General features: G+C 32.6%; 1 protein-coding gene across 5 annotated transcripts in view; it reads right to left on the reverse strand.

Annotated features, from left to right (window-relative positions):
- Positions 1 to 20,372, reverse strand: part of LOC144450724 (inactive dipeptidyl peptidase 10-like) — a 242,786-nt gene that overhangs the window by 135,042 nt on the left and 87,372 nt on the right. The gene's annotated exons all lie outside the window — the stretch shown is intronic.

The raw sequence follows: 20,372 nt of genomic DNA on the forward strand, positions 1-20,372 counted from the left end.
GCTAAGTTTTTTTTGCTCTGAAAATTACAGAATGTATCGTAAACCAAGTTTGACAAAATTCTCAATTTCTGCAAACACGTTTTACAGGTAAATGAAAAAGACTGATATGGTATATTGCTGGTTTATTCCTTTGAAACATGACAATATTTGTTGAACTTGATGCTAAATCTTTGCTTTACAAAGACCCTACAGTTTTGTGTTCCTGCAAACCATCAATAATCTCAAGGTCACCTGACTGGTAACCCATGGTTACCAGGTGGCTGAGAACTAGAGTAAATGTTTCACGCCAACAGCCTTGCCATTTTTACATTATCACTAACACAGCTCATTAAAGCACAAATTGAACAATAATAACCACATAATGGAAGGCTGGGGAATTTCTAGAGACTGTCGAAACAACACTATCACCATAAAAGCATGCAGGAAACGATTTCTGAATTGTGTTCAAATCAATAGTGGTGTGCTGTACATGCTTCTGAAGCCATTGAAAACATTCTAAAAGCCCACCACTGTCATTAGTATTTTTCCTTCGTCACCTACTTGTAACTTTTTAACTCATTAATGGAACATGAATATACTCTTTTATATTCCATTAATTCAAAAAACTTCTAAACAATTATTTACACCTTTGAAAGCATTTGTTATCTGATTCAAACACACTGCATGTTTCAAAATAAGGAGGCCAAGAACCTTCATTTTGTGGTCAAAAGAAACACGACAGTTTTAGAGTTGGTGATGTCATCACTTTCTTTTATCACACACGATCTCGGCACTCACAATCTCGCATTTACGTGAACAAATGTACTTTTTCTGTTCTCGTAACAAAAAAGTTCTACTTTTGCCATACCTATTACTCACAATCCAACAACAAAACTCTACAGTAATGAGTTGTCACAATGAGGCGATGCAGTTTCAGACTGACAAAATCCAAAATCTATCGCTATAGGTTTCCAGGGTAATAAACTGTCTTCTATTAACGACAAGATAAAGTTGTAACATTTGGAAGATATTTTCTTTTTTTATCCAAGTAACTGATATGTCTTTTTGTATGTATGTATGTATGTATGTATGTATGTATGTATGTATGTATGTATGTATGTATGTATGTATGTATGTATGTATGTATGTATGTATGTATGCCTGCTTGCCTGTCTGTCTCTGTCTTTCTGTCTGTCTGTGTATGTATGTATGTATGTATGTATGTATGTATGTATGTATGTATGTATGTATGTATGTATGTATGTATGGGTGGGTGGGTGGGTGGGTGGATGGGTGGGTATGTGTGTGTGTGTATGTATGTATGTATGTATGTGTGTGTGTGTGTGTGTGTGTGTGTATGTATGTATGTATGTATGTATGTATGTATGTATGTATGTATGTATGTATGTATGTATGTATGTATGTATGTATGTATGTATGTCTGTCTGTCTGTCTGTCTGTCTGTCTGTCTGTCTGTCTGTCTGTCTGTCTGTCTGTATGGATGGATGGATGGATGGATGGATGGATGGATGTATGTATGTATGTATGTATGTATGTATGTATGTATGTATGTATGTATGTATGTATGTATGTCTGTTTGTCTGACATACATAACTTTTTATGACTGTAACCTCTATTGTAGGAAAATAATTTGAGTACATAATGATGACAAGACCAGAGTAAAGCTGTTTAAATATTTCATTAATAAGGTGATGTGATGATAAAGATACAAGTAAGAAAAATCAATCGGTAAAAAAAAGGTCTGCTTCTTTTATACTGCTAGAAATCAAATCAATACATTAATCAAAATTTAAACATTTTCAGAATGATTTCCACAAGGTCCTATTTTTTCTACCATACCTACCGTAACTATTTTTCACTAGTCTGTTAAAGTGGCCATATGGATGAGAATTCGATATTTATTTTGGATTTTGGATTTATAAACAATTTTATCATAGTTTCCTACTTGAAAAATCAATGCAAAACAACATAGACCAAGTCTGTGTTTGTAATTCAATACATTGGAAAAAGCTAAAAAATGTGTAAGAAAGTTTGTTATTGTATGTACAATAACAAACACTTTACACACTTTATCAGTCTTCTGCAATGTATTGAGTTACAAACAAGGACTTGGTATATGTTGTTTCGCATTGATTTTTCAAGTAGGAAACTATGATAAAATTGCTTTATAAATTAAAAATCCAAAATAAATACCCAATTCTCATCCATATGGCCACTTTAAAGATACAGAATTGGTCTTAAAATTCTTGACCTTTGACCTGACATGCGCCCTCTGTAGTTCATATTATGTATTTCATAAAAAAACTATCCTATGGATGATGACCTAATCATTTCATTAAGTACAATACATGAATGTTGATGAGTTACCATGGTAACCATATCTTGATACGTAATCATTTTTGTAAACACTAATTCAATTATTTCTCTTACAAATAAGTGGGGGTTTTTTCTTTTCCATAGATACAAGACAGTTACTTAATACCGGTACATGTTTTTTGTTGTATGGTGTTTCATAAGTTCCAAAAAAAATGTTGAGTAATTCAGAAAATATTATCTGCAACAGTTTTCACTATTTTAAATTCTGTTCACATTGTAGGCACTTGCTTGTTTGATGGGATAATACATTACATCAAATTCACTTTGTATTCAAGACAGAGAAATGACTACATGAACTTTAAAAAAAAAGAAGAATACTTGATGTAATCCACTGATTACTTTTCGACTTCAGAAGTAATTACATTCAAATATAGACTATGGGCTGACAAATCCATCATGGCTGCTGTGATCTTCACATTACAATATACAATGACGTACGTACTATAGTTCGAACCAAATATATCTATTTTTAGTTCATTATCATTCACAAAGTGGTGTCTTTTAACTGTGCATGCATGTTAACGCAGCAAGTGAAATTATTTAAGAATAATGGCTACAAAGTTCACCTGGTGAGACAGTGATTTGTCTGAATGGACACAAATAATGGTCAACACAGTGGTTGACATTTTGTCGATTACTAATTAAATCAAAATATCGGTAGTCAAGCTAAAATCATTAAATACACAAAGTTTCTTGTTAATTCAGGTAGGCAATGTCTGGCATGATATTTGGTTGCCATGGACACCCACTAGGTGTCAATATAATTGTAAATTACAACAAAACTGCATATGCATAACTCAAATATACTTTCCTACAGCTTTTTAGCACTTTGATGATCTAAATAATTGTGTACACGCGATCACAAAATATATTATTGGTATCAACTTGTGTTCACATTAAAAATTCATTTTTTTCACATTAAAAATTCACTTTTTAAATTATATTTTGGCACCTATCAGTTTTATTTTTGGCTGAAATCATAGCCACAGTACTAAATTATGAAATTCAATTAATATCAAAATTTTGGCCTACAGCCATTGCAAGACAGAAATCTGTCGTTCCTGTCAAGTCAAAATTGCTAAGCTGAATTCATGGAGGTTTTTTGTAAATTTTTGTCCCAAATTGAGTTAATTTTAGAATAAAATCATAGAAGTAATCCATTAGTATCAATTAAAGTCAAAATTTTAGACTGTAATTTGTTGTTCCCTCAAAAATTATTTTCATTTTTTTTTTTGTAAATATTTCTCAAAATTCAACACTATTTTAGACTGAAATCATTTTAATAATTCTAAGAAATAGACTGATAGCAAAATTTTGATAAAAACAATATTTGATTCGAAAAAAATTTCCAAAAGTCTTCAGGTTTCACAGTTTTATATTTCAAAACATGGCCGACAGCTCATACATTATTAATTCAATCTAGTTAGTAACTTTCTAGTATCTGTCAGTGTAACTGAAGCAGGTCAACTACTTCACCATCTAAAGAAAGACTTTGTACAACTAGCAAGACCTCCCATCTCTTTCTAAAAATAAACGAAAGAATTCTTGATGGTATTCACCCAAAGTTTTGAAATTGTTCACCACTAGACTTCACATCATACACGAAGCTTCCAGTTGACCTTTAATTGACATACAGTTAATGTACTTTTTTTGTTACACCTCATGTTACTTCTCGTGGACGCTACTACTATCACTATTATCATCGATCAATCAATCTTTAGTATTCTCAAATGGGCAATTAGCAACACACTGCCATCACATTAATTACCAATTCAGGGAGAAGAGGTGCACAAAGCTATTTTCAGACAAAATTACGTGGCAACATTTCAATTTCTCCTGTCAGACCTAAATAACTTCACGAAAATTTCTCTCCCTTTATTTTGAAACAAAACGGACCCTTCAAAGAAAGTGCTCCCTCTATTGGCGATAAATGCTGGGGATAAGTGAATATACGTCAAGACCCAGGTCCTCAATATTGTATTCCTGACTGTTATAGTGGAGAGTCCATTGGAGTATTTTGCAACCCTGACCTTCGACCCCATAAGCTACAACTAGCTACAACACTAGAGGGCGCTATGATTTGAAAAGCTCCATTGGCACCAACGCCACAAATCTCAGAAGTATGTCAGGTTACTCTATGTAAGATTACGGTGATAAGAAATAATCAATCTCTGCCCGCTTAATTTTGTTTTAATAGTGCAAGAACTTCAAGAATGGTCTGATGCACGAGATAACATGTCTCAAAATGACAAAGATAAAGTACAATTATTTTTTCGAGGGTAGTTTTATAGTTTGACGCAGGAAATGGTTTATCTAAATTAATAAATTACAAACCTACTAATGGGCAGTATTTAGGCTGGTTTTACTTGTAATTAAGGAGCAGATTAGATTGGACATTTAGAAGCCATAAAAGATGAAATGAAATACCAAACAAGAAAGATAGATATGCAATGGCATGTACTGAATTTTGATTACCAGTATATAAGCATCCCGTCATCTCGTACTCAGTTTCTTTTCTTTATTTATTTCATTCTACAAAAACTTTCCACTGTAATGAAGATTGCCGACACACTAAATGTTGACGGTAATTGTGAGGTGTTTTGGGTTGGAAAGTAAGCTTGACCAGTTCTGTTGGTTTTATATCGAGATATTGTATCAAATTATGACTGCCAATCTCTACGAGTAGCATATACAGTTCAAGAATTCATTTACTACTTCCAAGTCCGGTAGCAGTCTTATCGTGTTAAGAACTGTGTTGCAATTATGATGACTAGTGCTGGCATTTAAGTGTTCCAGTTGATAACACATGATGTTGGCACCAGTCCAGTGTTAGCACTTAGCTATCCAGTTGCTAATGTATGTTAGTAAGATATAAATGACAACCTCACGTTAACACTATACCCGTCCTAGTTCTAACACACGCTGGTGAGGTGTTAGTTCCAGCCTGATGCTAACACTAAGCCAGCGTGTTGTTAATATTTGGTTAGTGCAGGCATTGACCCTTCCAGTTGTTAACACATGCTGGTCAAATGTTAGTGCCAGCCTAGTGTTAGCACTGAGGAGCTAGCCGGGTGTTAACAATGGCCAGCTAGCTGTTACAGGCATAACCTTTCCAGCTACTAACACATACTAGTGAGGTGTTAGTGCCAACGAAGTGTTAGCACTGAGCTAGCCTGGCATTAACATTGGCCTGGTGCAGGCATTAAGCCTTTCAGTTGTTAGCACATGCTGGTGAGGTGTTTATCGTTCCAACTTGGTGTAAGCATGATGCTGACCCTGTATTAGTGTGACTGAGCAAAACCAAATTACTAGCTCTTTCTTCAGCTATACAAAATTACATCGATACTGGTTGCAGGCTTAATTCTGATACACATATCACCATATTCATTAGTTTGGAATTATCCTAAATTTTTTCATTGATTGGGTTTCTTCACTGAAAACATTACCAATAAATTTATGCAAAATTTTAATTTTTAAGATTTTGTATAATAATCATAATTCAATTACAAGTCAAAATTCTGGGAGAAAACAGAACAACTCTCACAGGAACAACCCCATCATCTCCTTATTACCACGACATTCATTACAATTTGGCTAAATAAAAAGGCAAGCAGTTGGAAATATAACATTTTCACTTTTTTTTCCTTTCCGTTCAAATATCTGGTCGCGTAGATTACTTTTGTTCCAGCAGTTTTGTCAGCAACTACTACACACAACAGGCAATCTCACTCAATAGATTAGTCAGGAATTGATTTTTGTAACTACGACAATTTGCATATAAACCAATGTATTTCAAGAAGTTTATTAATGCCTTCATGTCTGTGGAGGTAAATTTCTAAATTTCTTGATGGATTTCACGAACAATGGCTCAAATCAGTTTAAAAATAGTCTTCAACAAATATTGGACTAGCAATGTCATTACTGCATACACAGCCGTTGAGAAAATCTATATTTTGATTTTACTTATTGTTTGATGTATATTTTTAATAGAAAATGTCAACTCAGATTGGTTGATTCAACAAATCAGTTTCTCTTCAGTTGAAGAGTGAACTTTTAAACCTTACCTAAGGTCAGATCAAAACAGAACCATTGATTTTTAACTTTGCAATGACATTTTTTTTTTTAAATATCTTATTTTGAGGTTGTCATTAATTTCAGCCTTGTGTTGAAAATGTGCACTGCAATTTTAAAATATTATGGTAAAAGGTGTGGATATCTGTCAATGTTTTCACCAAATTTCTCCATTCTGTTTCCATGGTTCCTGACCAATATTGTGGTACAAAGTATTCCTACTTCTGTTACTTGGATTTTGTCACCAAAATTATTGTACAAGGTATATTTATGGAAATAATTGCAAATTTTTTATAAATTTCCTTCCTCAAGATCCCTAATTAAAATTACAGTACAAAATTCATGCTGGTTTTTCTTTCCATGATACCCCCCCCCCCCCCCCCACCCCCACCCTCCATCTTCCTGTTAGCAGGGTTTTTAAACCATGGGAAATTTACTGCATGACATATACTAATTGAAACATCAAATAAAGCATTGTTTGTTTACAGTGAATGGCAGTATATACTTAAACAATGCTTTTACACTTCAATTTGAATATAAACAGCGTGCAAGGTTATGGAAATTCTGCCTACCAGTATAAGTACCGTATATATAAAATTTATCAATATTTAATGAAATCAAGTGGTACTCTTCCATACAACCATCTATTTATGGAACTTGAAAAGTAATTTTCAGATTGACATTCAGGTCAGTTTATATAATATACTACAGGACTTTTTACAAATAAATAAACGTTTTAATTTTTAGCCATGTCATGAAAATGTCATAAGTGAACTCTTTTCAGCTTGCCCTTATTATTATTATTATTAAACCTTATTCAAAAAAAATACTCGTCTGCTTGAGTCCAACTTTTTGTAACAAGATGCCAGAATATTATACTGGCTATATGTGATTGCTAAAATTTAACAAGTTATCGCTAACTCCACAGGACGACAGGTCAGAATTCTACATTTTTGCCTAATTTTATTTGTGTCACTGGTTCATGAACTAGAAATCTGACACAAATGTGATAACACGGGTAGTAGAAATTCAAGGATCTGCTGTAGTAACTGAAGTCCTTAATGATAAATTATACTCTCTCTCTTTATTATGTATTTCCGATTTATCCTGAAGCTAAAAGTAAAATAATTTCCTATATCATTGTATGGCTAATGAAATTACTGCTGCTTGGCCATTTACTTTGTTAAGTAAGCAAAGACAATCTGAAAAAGTAAACACAGATAATTGATGTCAACTGAGAAATGTTGAAAGGATTGACAGACATTTCAGCGGATTTGTTGTATCAACATACCTTTTCTTCAAAATTTTTACAAAAAATGTCCCACTTTTTAGTGCTTTTAGTGTTATTTTTGTAATAATCTTAGATCACAATTGACAGCATTTTCACATTTCAGATAACATTTTGTGTTACTTTCTCACCAAAAATTTATGAACATTTCTACACTTTTTAGTGTTTTAATCATTTGGACCACTATTGACAATCCTTTCATATTTATTAAATCTCTGGCAACCTTTTTATGTTTCTTTCTCACATAAATTTTCCCATTTTTACAATTTTATTATTTGGGCCACATTTCGGCCACATTTTACCAAACTTTTACCAAATTTTACCAACATTTCCAACGTTTATAGCATTTTAAGCTATTTTCTAATTATTTGGGCCACACTTGACAGGATTTTTCACATTTATTAAATTTCAGGTAATTTTTAACAAAACTTTCTCTATCTTTCCTTTCCTTATTTTTTTTATCTTACAGAATTTTCCCTATTTTTATCATTCTTTTGGACCAAATTGACTGTACTTTCATTACTGGCCAAAGTTTGACACAAAATAATCTTAAGTAATTATTTTGTGACAAATGTCATCGTAAAAGGGTGGAAAGTCTACCATATTTCAGACACTAATGCAACTCTTCTGGTACAAGGAAACACCTTGAGGTCCTAGAAATTAATACTACAATTTTAGATATTTCTGTTCAACAAAATGTCCTGCAATGTTGTAACATAATAGTAATACTACAATAATTGAAAACACATAAATGGCAAATTAGAGTTGACAACAGTTCATATGAATATGTTACACTGTTGTGGAAATATTCCCAAACCTGGAAAAATGCACAACTTTTTTTCTCAAATCACATCTGATTGTATGACTCAAAGTAATTCATAATATTTTGACCTACGTCAGATTATTTTATCACTTTTAGAGAAAAATTTCTTTGGTGGAATTGCGAAGGTGGTGATAAAAATACCGAGGGCAGTATATGTGTATGTGAATTTTATAAATATCCTAAATTTTCTTTGGAAGAAAGGAGGGAGGGAGGGAGGTTTGTAGTGGGGGAGAGGGGGAAGTTGGTAAAAAAAAGTAGTGCATAATGCAAAAGATATCCTTGTCATCTTTGAACCTTTGAAATTACTTTTTTTGATCTTTAAATGTGTAAAATAAAATAAATTAATGAAAGTGAATACTGGGGAAGGAAAATGTTCATCTGTGGAAAATATTCACATGGTGCAATTTTCAAAGAAATTCAATACTTAGCTATAAATAAGAAATCATACTGGGTAATACATTATTATATACAATCAAGTGTTATTATTTTTGAAATCCAAAACATAGCGGGAAATGTAATACTGTCTTATCTGTTAGAGCACAGCAGAGCATCGCTTATCAAAATATCAAGTACCAATGTATCATGCTCAAAGGAGATATTTTGTAACTAAATTTAGAAACCTGAATCATGCATACGAAGAGTCCAACAGTTCGATTAGAAGTAAATGCTTTAACTTTTGCAATAACTTTGTTCAAGAAAATTCTGATCTATTCTCCGTTAAAATCAAAACAAAAAAATCTGCGGGCTAAAAAAATGAGTCGTTTTACAATCCAATATGGCTGCTGAACACTGTGTTAACTCTATGGGAAAATACACGTTTGATGATTTTCTTTATTAGTTCAAATGGACCGGGAACAAGCTTCTTGTGGCAAAGTTTGGAGAGAACTAAAGACCTTAAATTTTCAGGGGAATTTCATCCTAAGGTACATTCTAACATAACAGCAGGAATTTTGGTCTTTAATATTCAACACCATATATAATGTTATTTACAAAATATATCAAATCATTATTGAGACCAAGTTTTTAAAATGTCTTGAAACATTTCCAGATGAAGCTCTTTCCTAGTACTTTCCAAATATTAAAATAAATTTGTGCTTTATCATCTTGTAATTGACAATCTTGTATTTTCCCTTTGTATTTGGCAGCCACATTGGATGGCAGCCATATTGGATACTAAAGATGTCTTAATTGTGATATAAATTCGACCTATATTTCAACAAATTGTGTGAGGACCCCTGATTTCTTTTAAATTCTTGCAAAAAGTAACAATAAACCAGTTTAAAAGTTTGATTTCCGTGGCGTATACAGTACATTACGCTAATGTTGTAACCTGTCAGACCTCAGTAAATTGTATTTCTGTAATCTCAAATGAAAACTGACATTTCATAATCAAAATTATCATACTTGACTTTTCACCACTTGATTCTTCTACATGTATGGTTGCCTTTAGTTCATTTATAAACCCAGTGTTGTCATGGTAACGATAACATTGTCTGCTAACATTACCAGTTCAAGTGAACTCTTGACATCACACTTAATGACTAAAACATGTTTTATGACTTTTGTCATACTTTCTTTGAAATAATGATTATTTTATTGCAGTGTACCGTATTTCCATCTGTTTCACATTCACATTTAATATGCCTTTACAGAAATGAAACAGACATCTGGGAGAGTTAAATTAATGACAACATGTGAGCTTACCACTGTCATTAATCATTATGCAAATTACCTCACAACTGTTGGATATGTGCCTGTCATCAAGATCAAGAATTCAGTCATAAAGCCCCAAAGTTGTTAATTTACGAGCAAAGTTGTTTCACCATCACTGTTTACTGTTTTATTTATTTACTGCCACCAACATACATAATATAACTGAAAGAGGGAAACAAAATATTGTCGTACAAAAATTCACAAATCATATAATTTTTTTGAAAGACATATTTCATACATTCTATTATAATTGTTCGGATTTTATTGAGACTGAAGTGTTGGGTAAAGTTCTTTAATTGAATCAAATCAGAAATGGGGATTATTTTTTTACTTATTTATGTACTTATTCAAAAATTACTCGTCTGCCTGAGTACATGCATCTAATCTACTCTGAGACTCATACAATATTTTATGGTGTACATTAATATAATGTTATGTAATTTGTCAAATATATATGTAATATTCAAATAACCATGTTTACTTGAGACAGTGAAACCACAACATGGGCAATATTACAGTTGCAAATCTAACGATGAATTGTGGAACCCAGGTGTTCAAAATCTCCAAAGTTAAATGTAGAATAGAAATTACACTTGTGTAAAAATGTATGTCGTGATTTACACAGGAAAGTTCACAGAACCCTCTCATAAATTCTAAGCAAACTGTAAGGTTAAGCATACAAATTCAAAATATTCGAAGTCCTAAAATTCATTCTCTGGAAACAGTTATCGTAAATTCTATCAAAATGTAAAGATACCGTAATTGGACGGCCAGTTCAGATGGACAGTGGTGTAGAAATTATGTCCATCGTGCAGAATTTTATGACATATTTGGTATTTATTAAATTCAGAAGTGGTCCCCCGTGACTAATATAAGATGGAACCTGCTGGTAGGCGTAGAAGACACTATGACCTGTGACTATATCGGGATTAACTCAGGCGTACACAATGTATCAAGTAGTCACAAATCGAATCAGTTACCGAAGACCGATCCATCATTGATCCAGTGACATGAACGATTCTCCCGGGACTCCAGGATTAGAAGATGAAGTTATCCCTGTACAGTTATATCATGTATTAAATGGAGTTTTCAACTGAAATATTACTTAATGTTTTGAAATACAACTCTGATATACAGCAGCTGTTTTGAATACATAATCACTATGCACAATGCCTTATACTTTCAGATTATAAATATTCTGTTCTTACAAGGTAGAATATACCTATGGGACTCATTTCCCTCAAATTCTAAGTTCATAAATCTCTCCAAACTTTACGATGTGAAAGCTTGTTCACAAAACCTCATACCCATTACCAATAAAAATTACGGAAAATCATTATTGAAAACCTTCATTTCCAGTTGATAAAATTCAATCCTGGCATAATATCTGGCTAGGAGGTTGGGTGGGTGTGGGGTTAAAATGGCATACAGGTACATTTGTATGTGATGCCAAAATAGGTCATTTTGGAAACATCTTCATGCTTTAGGAATACCTTCACAGTATCAAAATAAAGGTAATTGACCAGATGATTGTCACTAAATATCCCTAACAATAGGATTGCTTTTTGTATTATACATGGGATGATGACTTGAACTTGTGCTGTACACATCTGTCTGCACCCCCCCCCCCCCACACACACAATAACATAAACACAAAAGGACTGTATCATCATTACTATTACACCAGGAATAGTTTATCCAAAGTTTATAACCGTTAAGTATTTTCACTCTAGTAGAAAAGCTGATAAACCCAGCTTGTGAAAGTGACAGACACATATCCACCAGTTGTGGAGTAATTTGCATAATGAGAACTGTATCCACTTTACTACACAATTTGTTATCTGCAAAATCCCAGAAGAATGAAAACTGATGGGTGAAGGAATACACTGACTATTTTATTTTACTTGTGGATATTTCGTTATCGGGTCAATGGAATTTCAAAATTTCAAAATGTTCAACAACTCTACAATATGATGGAACAATACTAATATCTAATATACACCATGTTACTGCATAATGTGAAGATTTCAAGCTTTTTCTATCCGATATCATTATATCCTAAATCAGTAACGGATAAAGTCAATGACTAACAGGAGATACCGGAATATGCAATCGGAATGTTAACTTTTCCGAAGTAATCATGGATTGATAGAAGTGCAATTTAATAATACACTAGTAATGTAACATACCTCATGACTTGAATATAACCTTTCATGGTGGAATTAATCCGAGGGGTCAATACAAATTGATATTGCCCATTAAACAATATTGCAAGTAAACCAATATTATCTCTCTGAGATTTGTACACACAAATTATTCATGTAAACGAACGCTGATTTTTCCATAGTTCGTATAATGTCATTTTCATATTTTTGATTTATTTGAATGTTGTGATCATAGTACTATACAATGATTATCCCAGTACAGTCCTATCAAAGCACAACAGCCCTTTATACTTCATGAAATCCCAAGGGAGCATTCAATCCATTGCAGCCGCTATAAGCACATAGGATTAAAGCATTCACATTGCAACCTCTATCCTACCAGGTCTCCAACTATACAGTTTGGTTGAATGGTGCATAATGATGGTTCAAACAAGTGTCCAAAAATCACTAAAAATGCAATAAACCTCAATATTTTTGCCACTAGAAAATTTTTTAATTTTACAGTTTCAACTACTTCTCAAAGTTTGATCTTTACTAATTACCAGACTGGTATATTATGTTCTCCTAAAAGTTGATATACTCAGCACCTATTTTTGCGTTTTTGTTTTCCAACAAATTACACAAGTCTGCAACAAAAATTTCCAAGTTTTTATAAACGACAGTGACATTTTTTACCAACATGTACTTACGATAATATGACATTAATTTATGATTTAATAAACTTGTTATTTATTCCTTCATAACATCAATTGTCAATCATTGTCATGCAAAATATATCTTTAATAAAATTGTCTTTCTTTTACTTTCTAAAATCTTGTCATTAAATTTTAACTACATTATTTATGATTTTAATGATGGACATTAGTTCCACAAGTAACCGGTAATTAGCTCACTTCATTAAACCGAATAGCTCACAGCTTTCCATATGTACATTAAATATTCATAATATACTGACACGATGTGTTGGATGGTGTCACTGGAATACAGTCGGTAAATTTTTAGTAAAAGCATTTTAACAGCTACAAAATTAAAAAAATCCAAAGTAAACTTTCATCAGCCATAAAGGTTTTGTGCCTTTTGTGTAGAACCAATGACAGCCAACAGTGAAACTATTGATTTTAGTACATCGTTTTATTAGCTACCGAATTTCTGCATTCATCTCTGCAGCAGTTGACTAAAAAAATAGTCAATTTTTTTCATAAACTGCTTCATCAGTCACTAAAGTCTGCACCTTTCTGTAGAGCAAATTTCAACTGAATGGTTTTGGTAAATATTGAGTCAACCATTTAATCAACTACTGAGTTTCAAAATCATTCACAGCTGGATAATTTTTGTAATTACTTGGTAAACGTTTACTCAGCTACCACATTTCCACATTTCACTGTATCATTGGTTGCAGCTGATAGTTGCAGTAGAAAGCTACATTTGCTATTTCACATACTACCATCACATTTCCATGTATTTCAAAACAGCTAATCACAGCCAAATAGTTTCAGAAAATTGTTAGTATATCACAAAATGTCCATGTTTATCCATAGAGATGATTGCAGTAATATTATTATAGTATCAGTAATTCTTGTATCTGCCATTATCCTGTTCATTACGCTGTTGAGATACATCGTTAACTGGCTGTATGTATTTCCTTGCGCTGTTGATACCATGACTAAACGGTACGGCCAGCTAACAATGTATCTCAACAGCGCAGTGAACAGGCTATATCAGCTACCACACCACATTTGCAAGTCTTTCTAAAGAGATGATCACAGCTGTCCATCACCTAGCTTATCATAAGGTTGACCACTATAAATGTCCCTGTCAGCCGACCCCAGCAAAGTATGTAAATTTAAGTTGTGTAAATTTTAAGTTTCTTAGATCATGAAGATAACAGACTTCATGGCTCCGTAGAGTTTATCTCAACTAAACACGACTAATGCATTAAATAGATTAGGAATCACTCCTGTATATATATACAAGCATACTATGATGTCACACAAGCTCAATAAACGGACTCCGTTCCTTTTGCGGATAGGGTCAGGCATCGGTGTGATGATTATATGCAAATTATATGCATATTAATCTTTAAATTATGAATGATAATGATACCGACATTAGTTTTTGTGCTTCACGTTACTAAATATGGCATGGACCTATAGTAGCACAATGATACTTTATCCTTCAACTTCCTTGGGAGCATAGAGTCCATCGATTGCAGCATCCGTAAAAAGCATTACATTCATATTGCAATATATATCCTACCACATCTTGAATCAACAATCGTATACCCACGCACACAATACTACAAGAAATATGAACTTTTTGTGTTTTTTTCCTCGAAAATGCTTCTAATAAATAAATCAGAACTAATGTCAACTAATCATGTCTTATTTTTCAACCAGAATTACTTTATAATTTCTCGGAATGGTTTTAAAATTTCATATTTAATTTCATGTCATATTGCATACACACACATGTAATATTCAAGAGTTGAAATTTCACAAATAATCTACTGGAGACATTTATCTATTATTAAAATTTGATTCATTTTCTGATTTCAAAATTGGTTTTATTTCCTATTCAAATTCAATACATTTTCTACTCATTTTAATACATTATTGATAAGCAATTTCCCGTTTTTCATGTAAGGTTCGCAGATATACTCTGAATGACAATGTCATTTGAAAGTATGTTATTACAATGCATTGTGGGTAATCCCAGTTTCTGTGTACCATCATACTTTACTAAGAGAAACAAAAACTGCACATCATCTGGTTGTACTATTCTTAGTACACATTCAAGGATAAACAAGGTCAAAGGTCGTGTCAAAGGTTATCCTGTTTCAGACAGTTATAATTATTTTGATTCCCTTTAGTAATAAGTATGATCTAAATTTGATTTTAATAATCTAACATCTGTGCAATGAGTGGCACCAGACAGTCAGTAAAGTCTACTTAACTTGCTACGTTTGTTTCTGAACAAAAAATAACACCGCTTTTGGTTTGTTGATGAGATGGTTGTAAAAAATTTGGATTGTGTTTTTTTTTTTGTTTTTTTTTTAAATTTTTTTTAAAATTTTTTTTTTTTTGTGCTGGGAATTCCTCCCACCGAATTTGGATTGTTTTTCATATCAATGCCAGTTTTGAAAAGACAGAGGTCGGATTAAAGAACACATTCATTATGTTAAATGACTTTGACCATGTAACACACTCACAGAGCTCATAGAAAACCAAAGAAACTGCCATTTTAGAGAATATTACAGATTTGTTATCTCTTAATAATGGACTATGGTATTATGAATATACAGGAAAGAAATTGTAACTGTATTTTTAAAAATTAGTTGTGTTTTGGTGACTGTATTCGTGAATTTGTTGGCTTGATACATGTCAAGACACTGACCTGGGATTAAAAATTAGCCCTTACAATGGGATTAAAGGAAATCTTTATTTTACAGGAAAAGTTTTTTAGGAAGTGAAAAAGCATTTATGAAGTTTTCAATCCAAAATTTTGACGTTTTATATTGTGTGGTGACTCACAAGAAATCCTATTTTTTTCTCATTTTGACCAAAAAAACCCGAATAAATTTGTCTTCTCATGAGAGGCCACACTGTTGTACATCAAAGCCATTATTCGTGTCATAGGGTCTTTTAATTATAAGGCATTTTTGCATATAAGAGCAAATTTACTTTCAAATATATATATAAACCTCCCCCCCCCCCCCCTCCTCCTTAGGGGTATTCATTCTTACTTTTTGCTATAAAAACTGTCTGGTGGCCTTGAAACAATAGTACATGGACCATACTGAGGTGGTATGGTGAATGACAATGCATATAAGGACGTGTGTAGAATACATAAAATACATAAACGTTACCTAATCATGGTTTTGTTATCCAAATATTATGACATTTTAAAGTTTGGTTATGCCTGGGGCTACTCTTAATACTGGTTTATACCACTTTGACTTTATGGTTAAGATTATAGAGTAAATAAATAGAGTACTTTTGAACAGCTGCAGGTGTTGATGTGACGAGATATTGAAAGACATGGTGATAAACCATGCATAAGATGCCAGAATATACTGAATCCAGGAATCCGATTTGCTAGTTTTGTGTCAGTCTGCTTTTAAATTAACATTTGGGCTGGTCTCTTGTTCAACAATCCCGTTCTAAGATTTCAAACTCACACACAAACAACATCATCATAAACTAGTACTGCCTATTTTACGGTATGTACTGTCCATAATTACTCCGTCAAAAGATATCGAATTTTGAAGTGTCATAAAAGAACTATTAGTTCTGGTTTGCGAGAATGACCCACCACAGTATATAAGCCTGATGTCTAACTCTGAGTCCTGTCTTCGAATCCCTTTCTAGTTTTCTCACCCACAACATTGTCGTAAACCACACCCTTTTATGGCATGTACTCTCCATATACACATCATCAAAAATATTGATATTTTGAAGCAATATCAGCTCTGGTTTGCAAGAATTACCTAAAGTATATAAACCTGATGTTAACTCTAGACAGTAATGATCACAAACTGTTTCTAATTTGCTAGCCCAGTGTAAAACCTGCTGTTACCATAGATCTGATGTTGGCATCCCTTAATTAATGATACATCCAGTTGCTAACAATATCTGGTGATAATTGATTCCGTTGGCTCGTGATGAACACATCCCAGGAACTTACAAATTGTTGACAAATGATTACCTTGACTAGACTCTTTATTCATACTGTTTACACACTGACATCAAGATAGTGTACACAGTATTAAAAACTAGTAAACAGATCATTCAATCAGCAAATTACAAGTCGAAGATTTGCAGTGTTCCGCCAAAAACAGGTATATTTCTCAAGTGCTGTTTATAATTATACTGTGATATTCTAAGTTGACAAAGTAAATATCAGATAAATGGATAAATTAGACAAAAATGTCAATGCAGTCGAAAAAGTAACAGGGTAAATAGTACATAACAGTGAAGTACACATATTCTAATCAAGGAAAACATCCATGAAATGAATGAAAAATAATAAAAACGGAATCTAAATGAACTCAGTACGATTAAATAAAAGTAGTGCAACCCAATATGATATTAAAGGCCTAATAAATCTTGCATATGACGAAAATTACAAGGCAGTCTAATTTTCAATATAATTCTCACGGGACATCAATAAATTTCATCATATTTTATTCAATATGATGTGTACAGGAAAGGAGAGTGCAGTACAAGCTATAAATTTACTGACTCCTTCAATTTTAGGTGTCATTTACAAATTTCCGGGACGAACGTTACTCGATGAAGTCTCTGAAAAGTTAACAATAGCTGTGTATTGATACTAGAATTAGAGTGTTGTAATAAACGATTGTGTAAATTTGACACGATTAATATAAAAAATTCCAATCAGTAATTCGATATCATAGCAATATTAATTTCATAGAACATAAGTATTGACGTGCCATGAATGATAATTTTTAGTATTCGTCATTTTCGTAATTAAAACGTTATATAATAATCCACAGGTGTTCTGTTGACAGACTGCTAATGTAATGATGACAAAATATTTCATATTTGGAAAATGGTGCCATAAACTCAAACAAACAGAACATGTCGAACGCACATCTGAAAACAGCAGTGCACAAAAATAGAATATGTTTACTTTTGTTTCTCACCTCCCTCAGAGAAGTGTGCCACTTAGTTCATGAATATTCATGATGTATACTCGACATGCATGTTCATGTTGTTCAAAAAGTGATCAGAAACTACTTTTATTTGGACAAATGTCTTTAAAACGGGATCTTTTTATGACAAAATTTTAGTACGCTTTTATTAGTGCAGCTAATTACTAAAAGTGATGAGGTGACAAAAATAGAAAGGAAATTTGGATATTTTCGTATCATTATTTTTGGCAGGAAAGAACTTGGAAAAATTCAGTCATCTTATCCGACATAATTTTATTCAAATCAGAAAAAATGCATATTATCAAAAGCTATTTTACAATAAAATACTCCCAAAGTTTTGGTGTACAAAAATGTTTTCTTCAAATAGCTGATTTGGAATGCTGATTTAGAATGCTAATTCTCCTTACAAATAGTTTTTTCTTGGTCAGCCTCGAGAGAGTGTTGTATGCTGTCGTACCCAACAGACCATAGCTACTTGCTCGAGCAATCTTGTCATTAGATTTAGAAATACCTAACCAGCACAATTTGAAAGTTGCTTATTTATCCAAAACAAGGCTATTTGATCCCCATGAGACTACATTTACCTGCTAGTACGTGAACAGTTTACAATTTTGATGTTCTACTGTGCAAGGTTTGCTGTTAAAGTCTTTATAGATAAGTATCTAGATGCTCCTACGAGGTACAACGTTTTTCGATTCACACAATTGAGCATGAACATGGACAAAGTATGAAGTCACTATGGCTGAAGATGACATAGAATTCTAATAGTGCAAATTGTCAAAATTTTAGCATCAGTTGAAAAAATTTGAAAAATATTTGTACAAAAAAATAACCAGTTATTACTCTGCTGACATGGAATATTTTGGAGTGACAAAGTCTCAAAAATTGACCAAACAGAAAAATTCGCACCATTTTCATTGTTTATTTTTATAGTTTTGTTCAATTGTAGTTATTTTTACTTTTATGAACCTTAATCGTCCTGTTCTACATGCTGCATTTGACAGATGCATTGTACGTCCACAATTACTAGTATATTTAGTCTACTTAGATGAAATGTCGTGTAAGATGAACAATTCGTTCAAATTTAAACGCTATAAAGTCAAACTGCTCCACGTAAAAGTGTAGTTAATGAACTATTCATTTAGTCCTTTCTAAAAAGAGTGACACACATTGAAAACATTTAGAAAAAACAGATGTTAGAAAGCACACCATGTTCCAAAACACATTAATTTATGCCTAGAAGTCAGTACAGTAAGTACGACAAGAGATCATGCCAAAATAACTAACTGCTGTGACATACACAAATCATCTATCTTATTAATACATGTAATTTCATAACTAAATTATCCTGCTATTGTTTACCACTAGTATTCAGCCATCAAATCCATAATAACAAATAAAAAGTTCTACTCACAGAGTCAAAAATAAGTTTGGAAATGCATCCAAACATTTTTCTACATGGGGTACTACAATCAGTTTTCACATATCTTAGGAGAAACATTGTAGTGCATCCCTGAAAATGCTGACGAGACATCACTGAATATTTGGGATTCACGTAAAAAAAATAAAAATATTTTTGACTCTGTGAGTTTACAATTTTAATTTGATACTATGAATCCAGAGACCAAAGACACATATCAAATCCAGACTGCATAATTTTTTTCCAATCCAACAAAAATCTTGATAAATTTACGGATAATTTCAACCTTCAAAATCCGTACTAAATTTATTCATTAAAAAACTCCTGGTACTTTAACCATCAAAATCAATACCAGACAAAGTAAAGTTTGAAAAAAAATTGAAAATGCAAATATTGAAAATACTGAAATGTGATCCAATACAACTTTTCAACAACAAAAATTCCATGGTGAAAACGGTTTCCATGGTTACCACAGTCAATTTTGTCATTTTCATGAGTGACAACCTTGTGGTTGCCACGGTCAGTTCAGTTTTGTTATGATTATTTTATTTAGTGACGATGTCATTGACTTGTAGTGTTATGTCGAGGTATCAAGTTCAATGTCAAAAACTTACACAGCAAACATAAATTGCTCAATAAAATCATAATTGTTCACATTATGTAAAGAAAGTTGATGAGTACATGTATGTACACCCAGTAGTATTTACTATGTTGTTAATTGTGAGGTCGCTTGGCTATAACTGCTGGATACTTAGTTTGCCAGGGTTTAAAATCTAATTGGTGTTATTACATGATAAATAGAAAAAGTTATGATGTGACTGGGGTTTTCATGCAAAACAGTC

The sequence above is a fragment of the Glandiceps talaboti genome, chromosome 20 (assembly GCF_964340395.1).
Source record: "Glandiceps talaboti chromosome 20, keGlaTala1.1, whole genome shotgun sequence".
NCBI lineage: Eukaryota > Metazoa > Hemichordata > Enteropneusta > Spengelidae > Glandiceps > Glandiceps talaboti.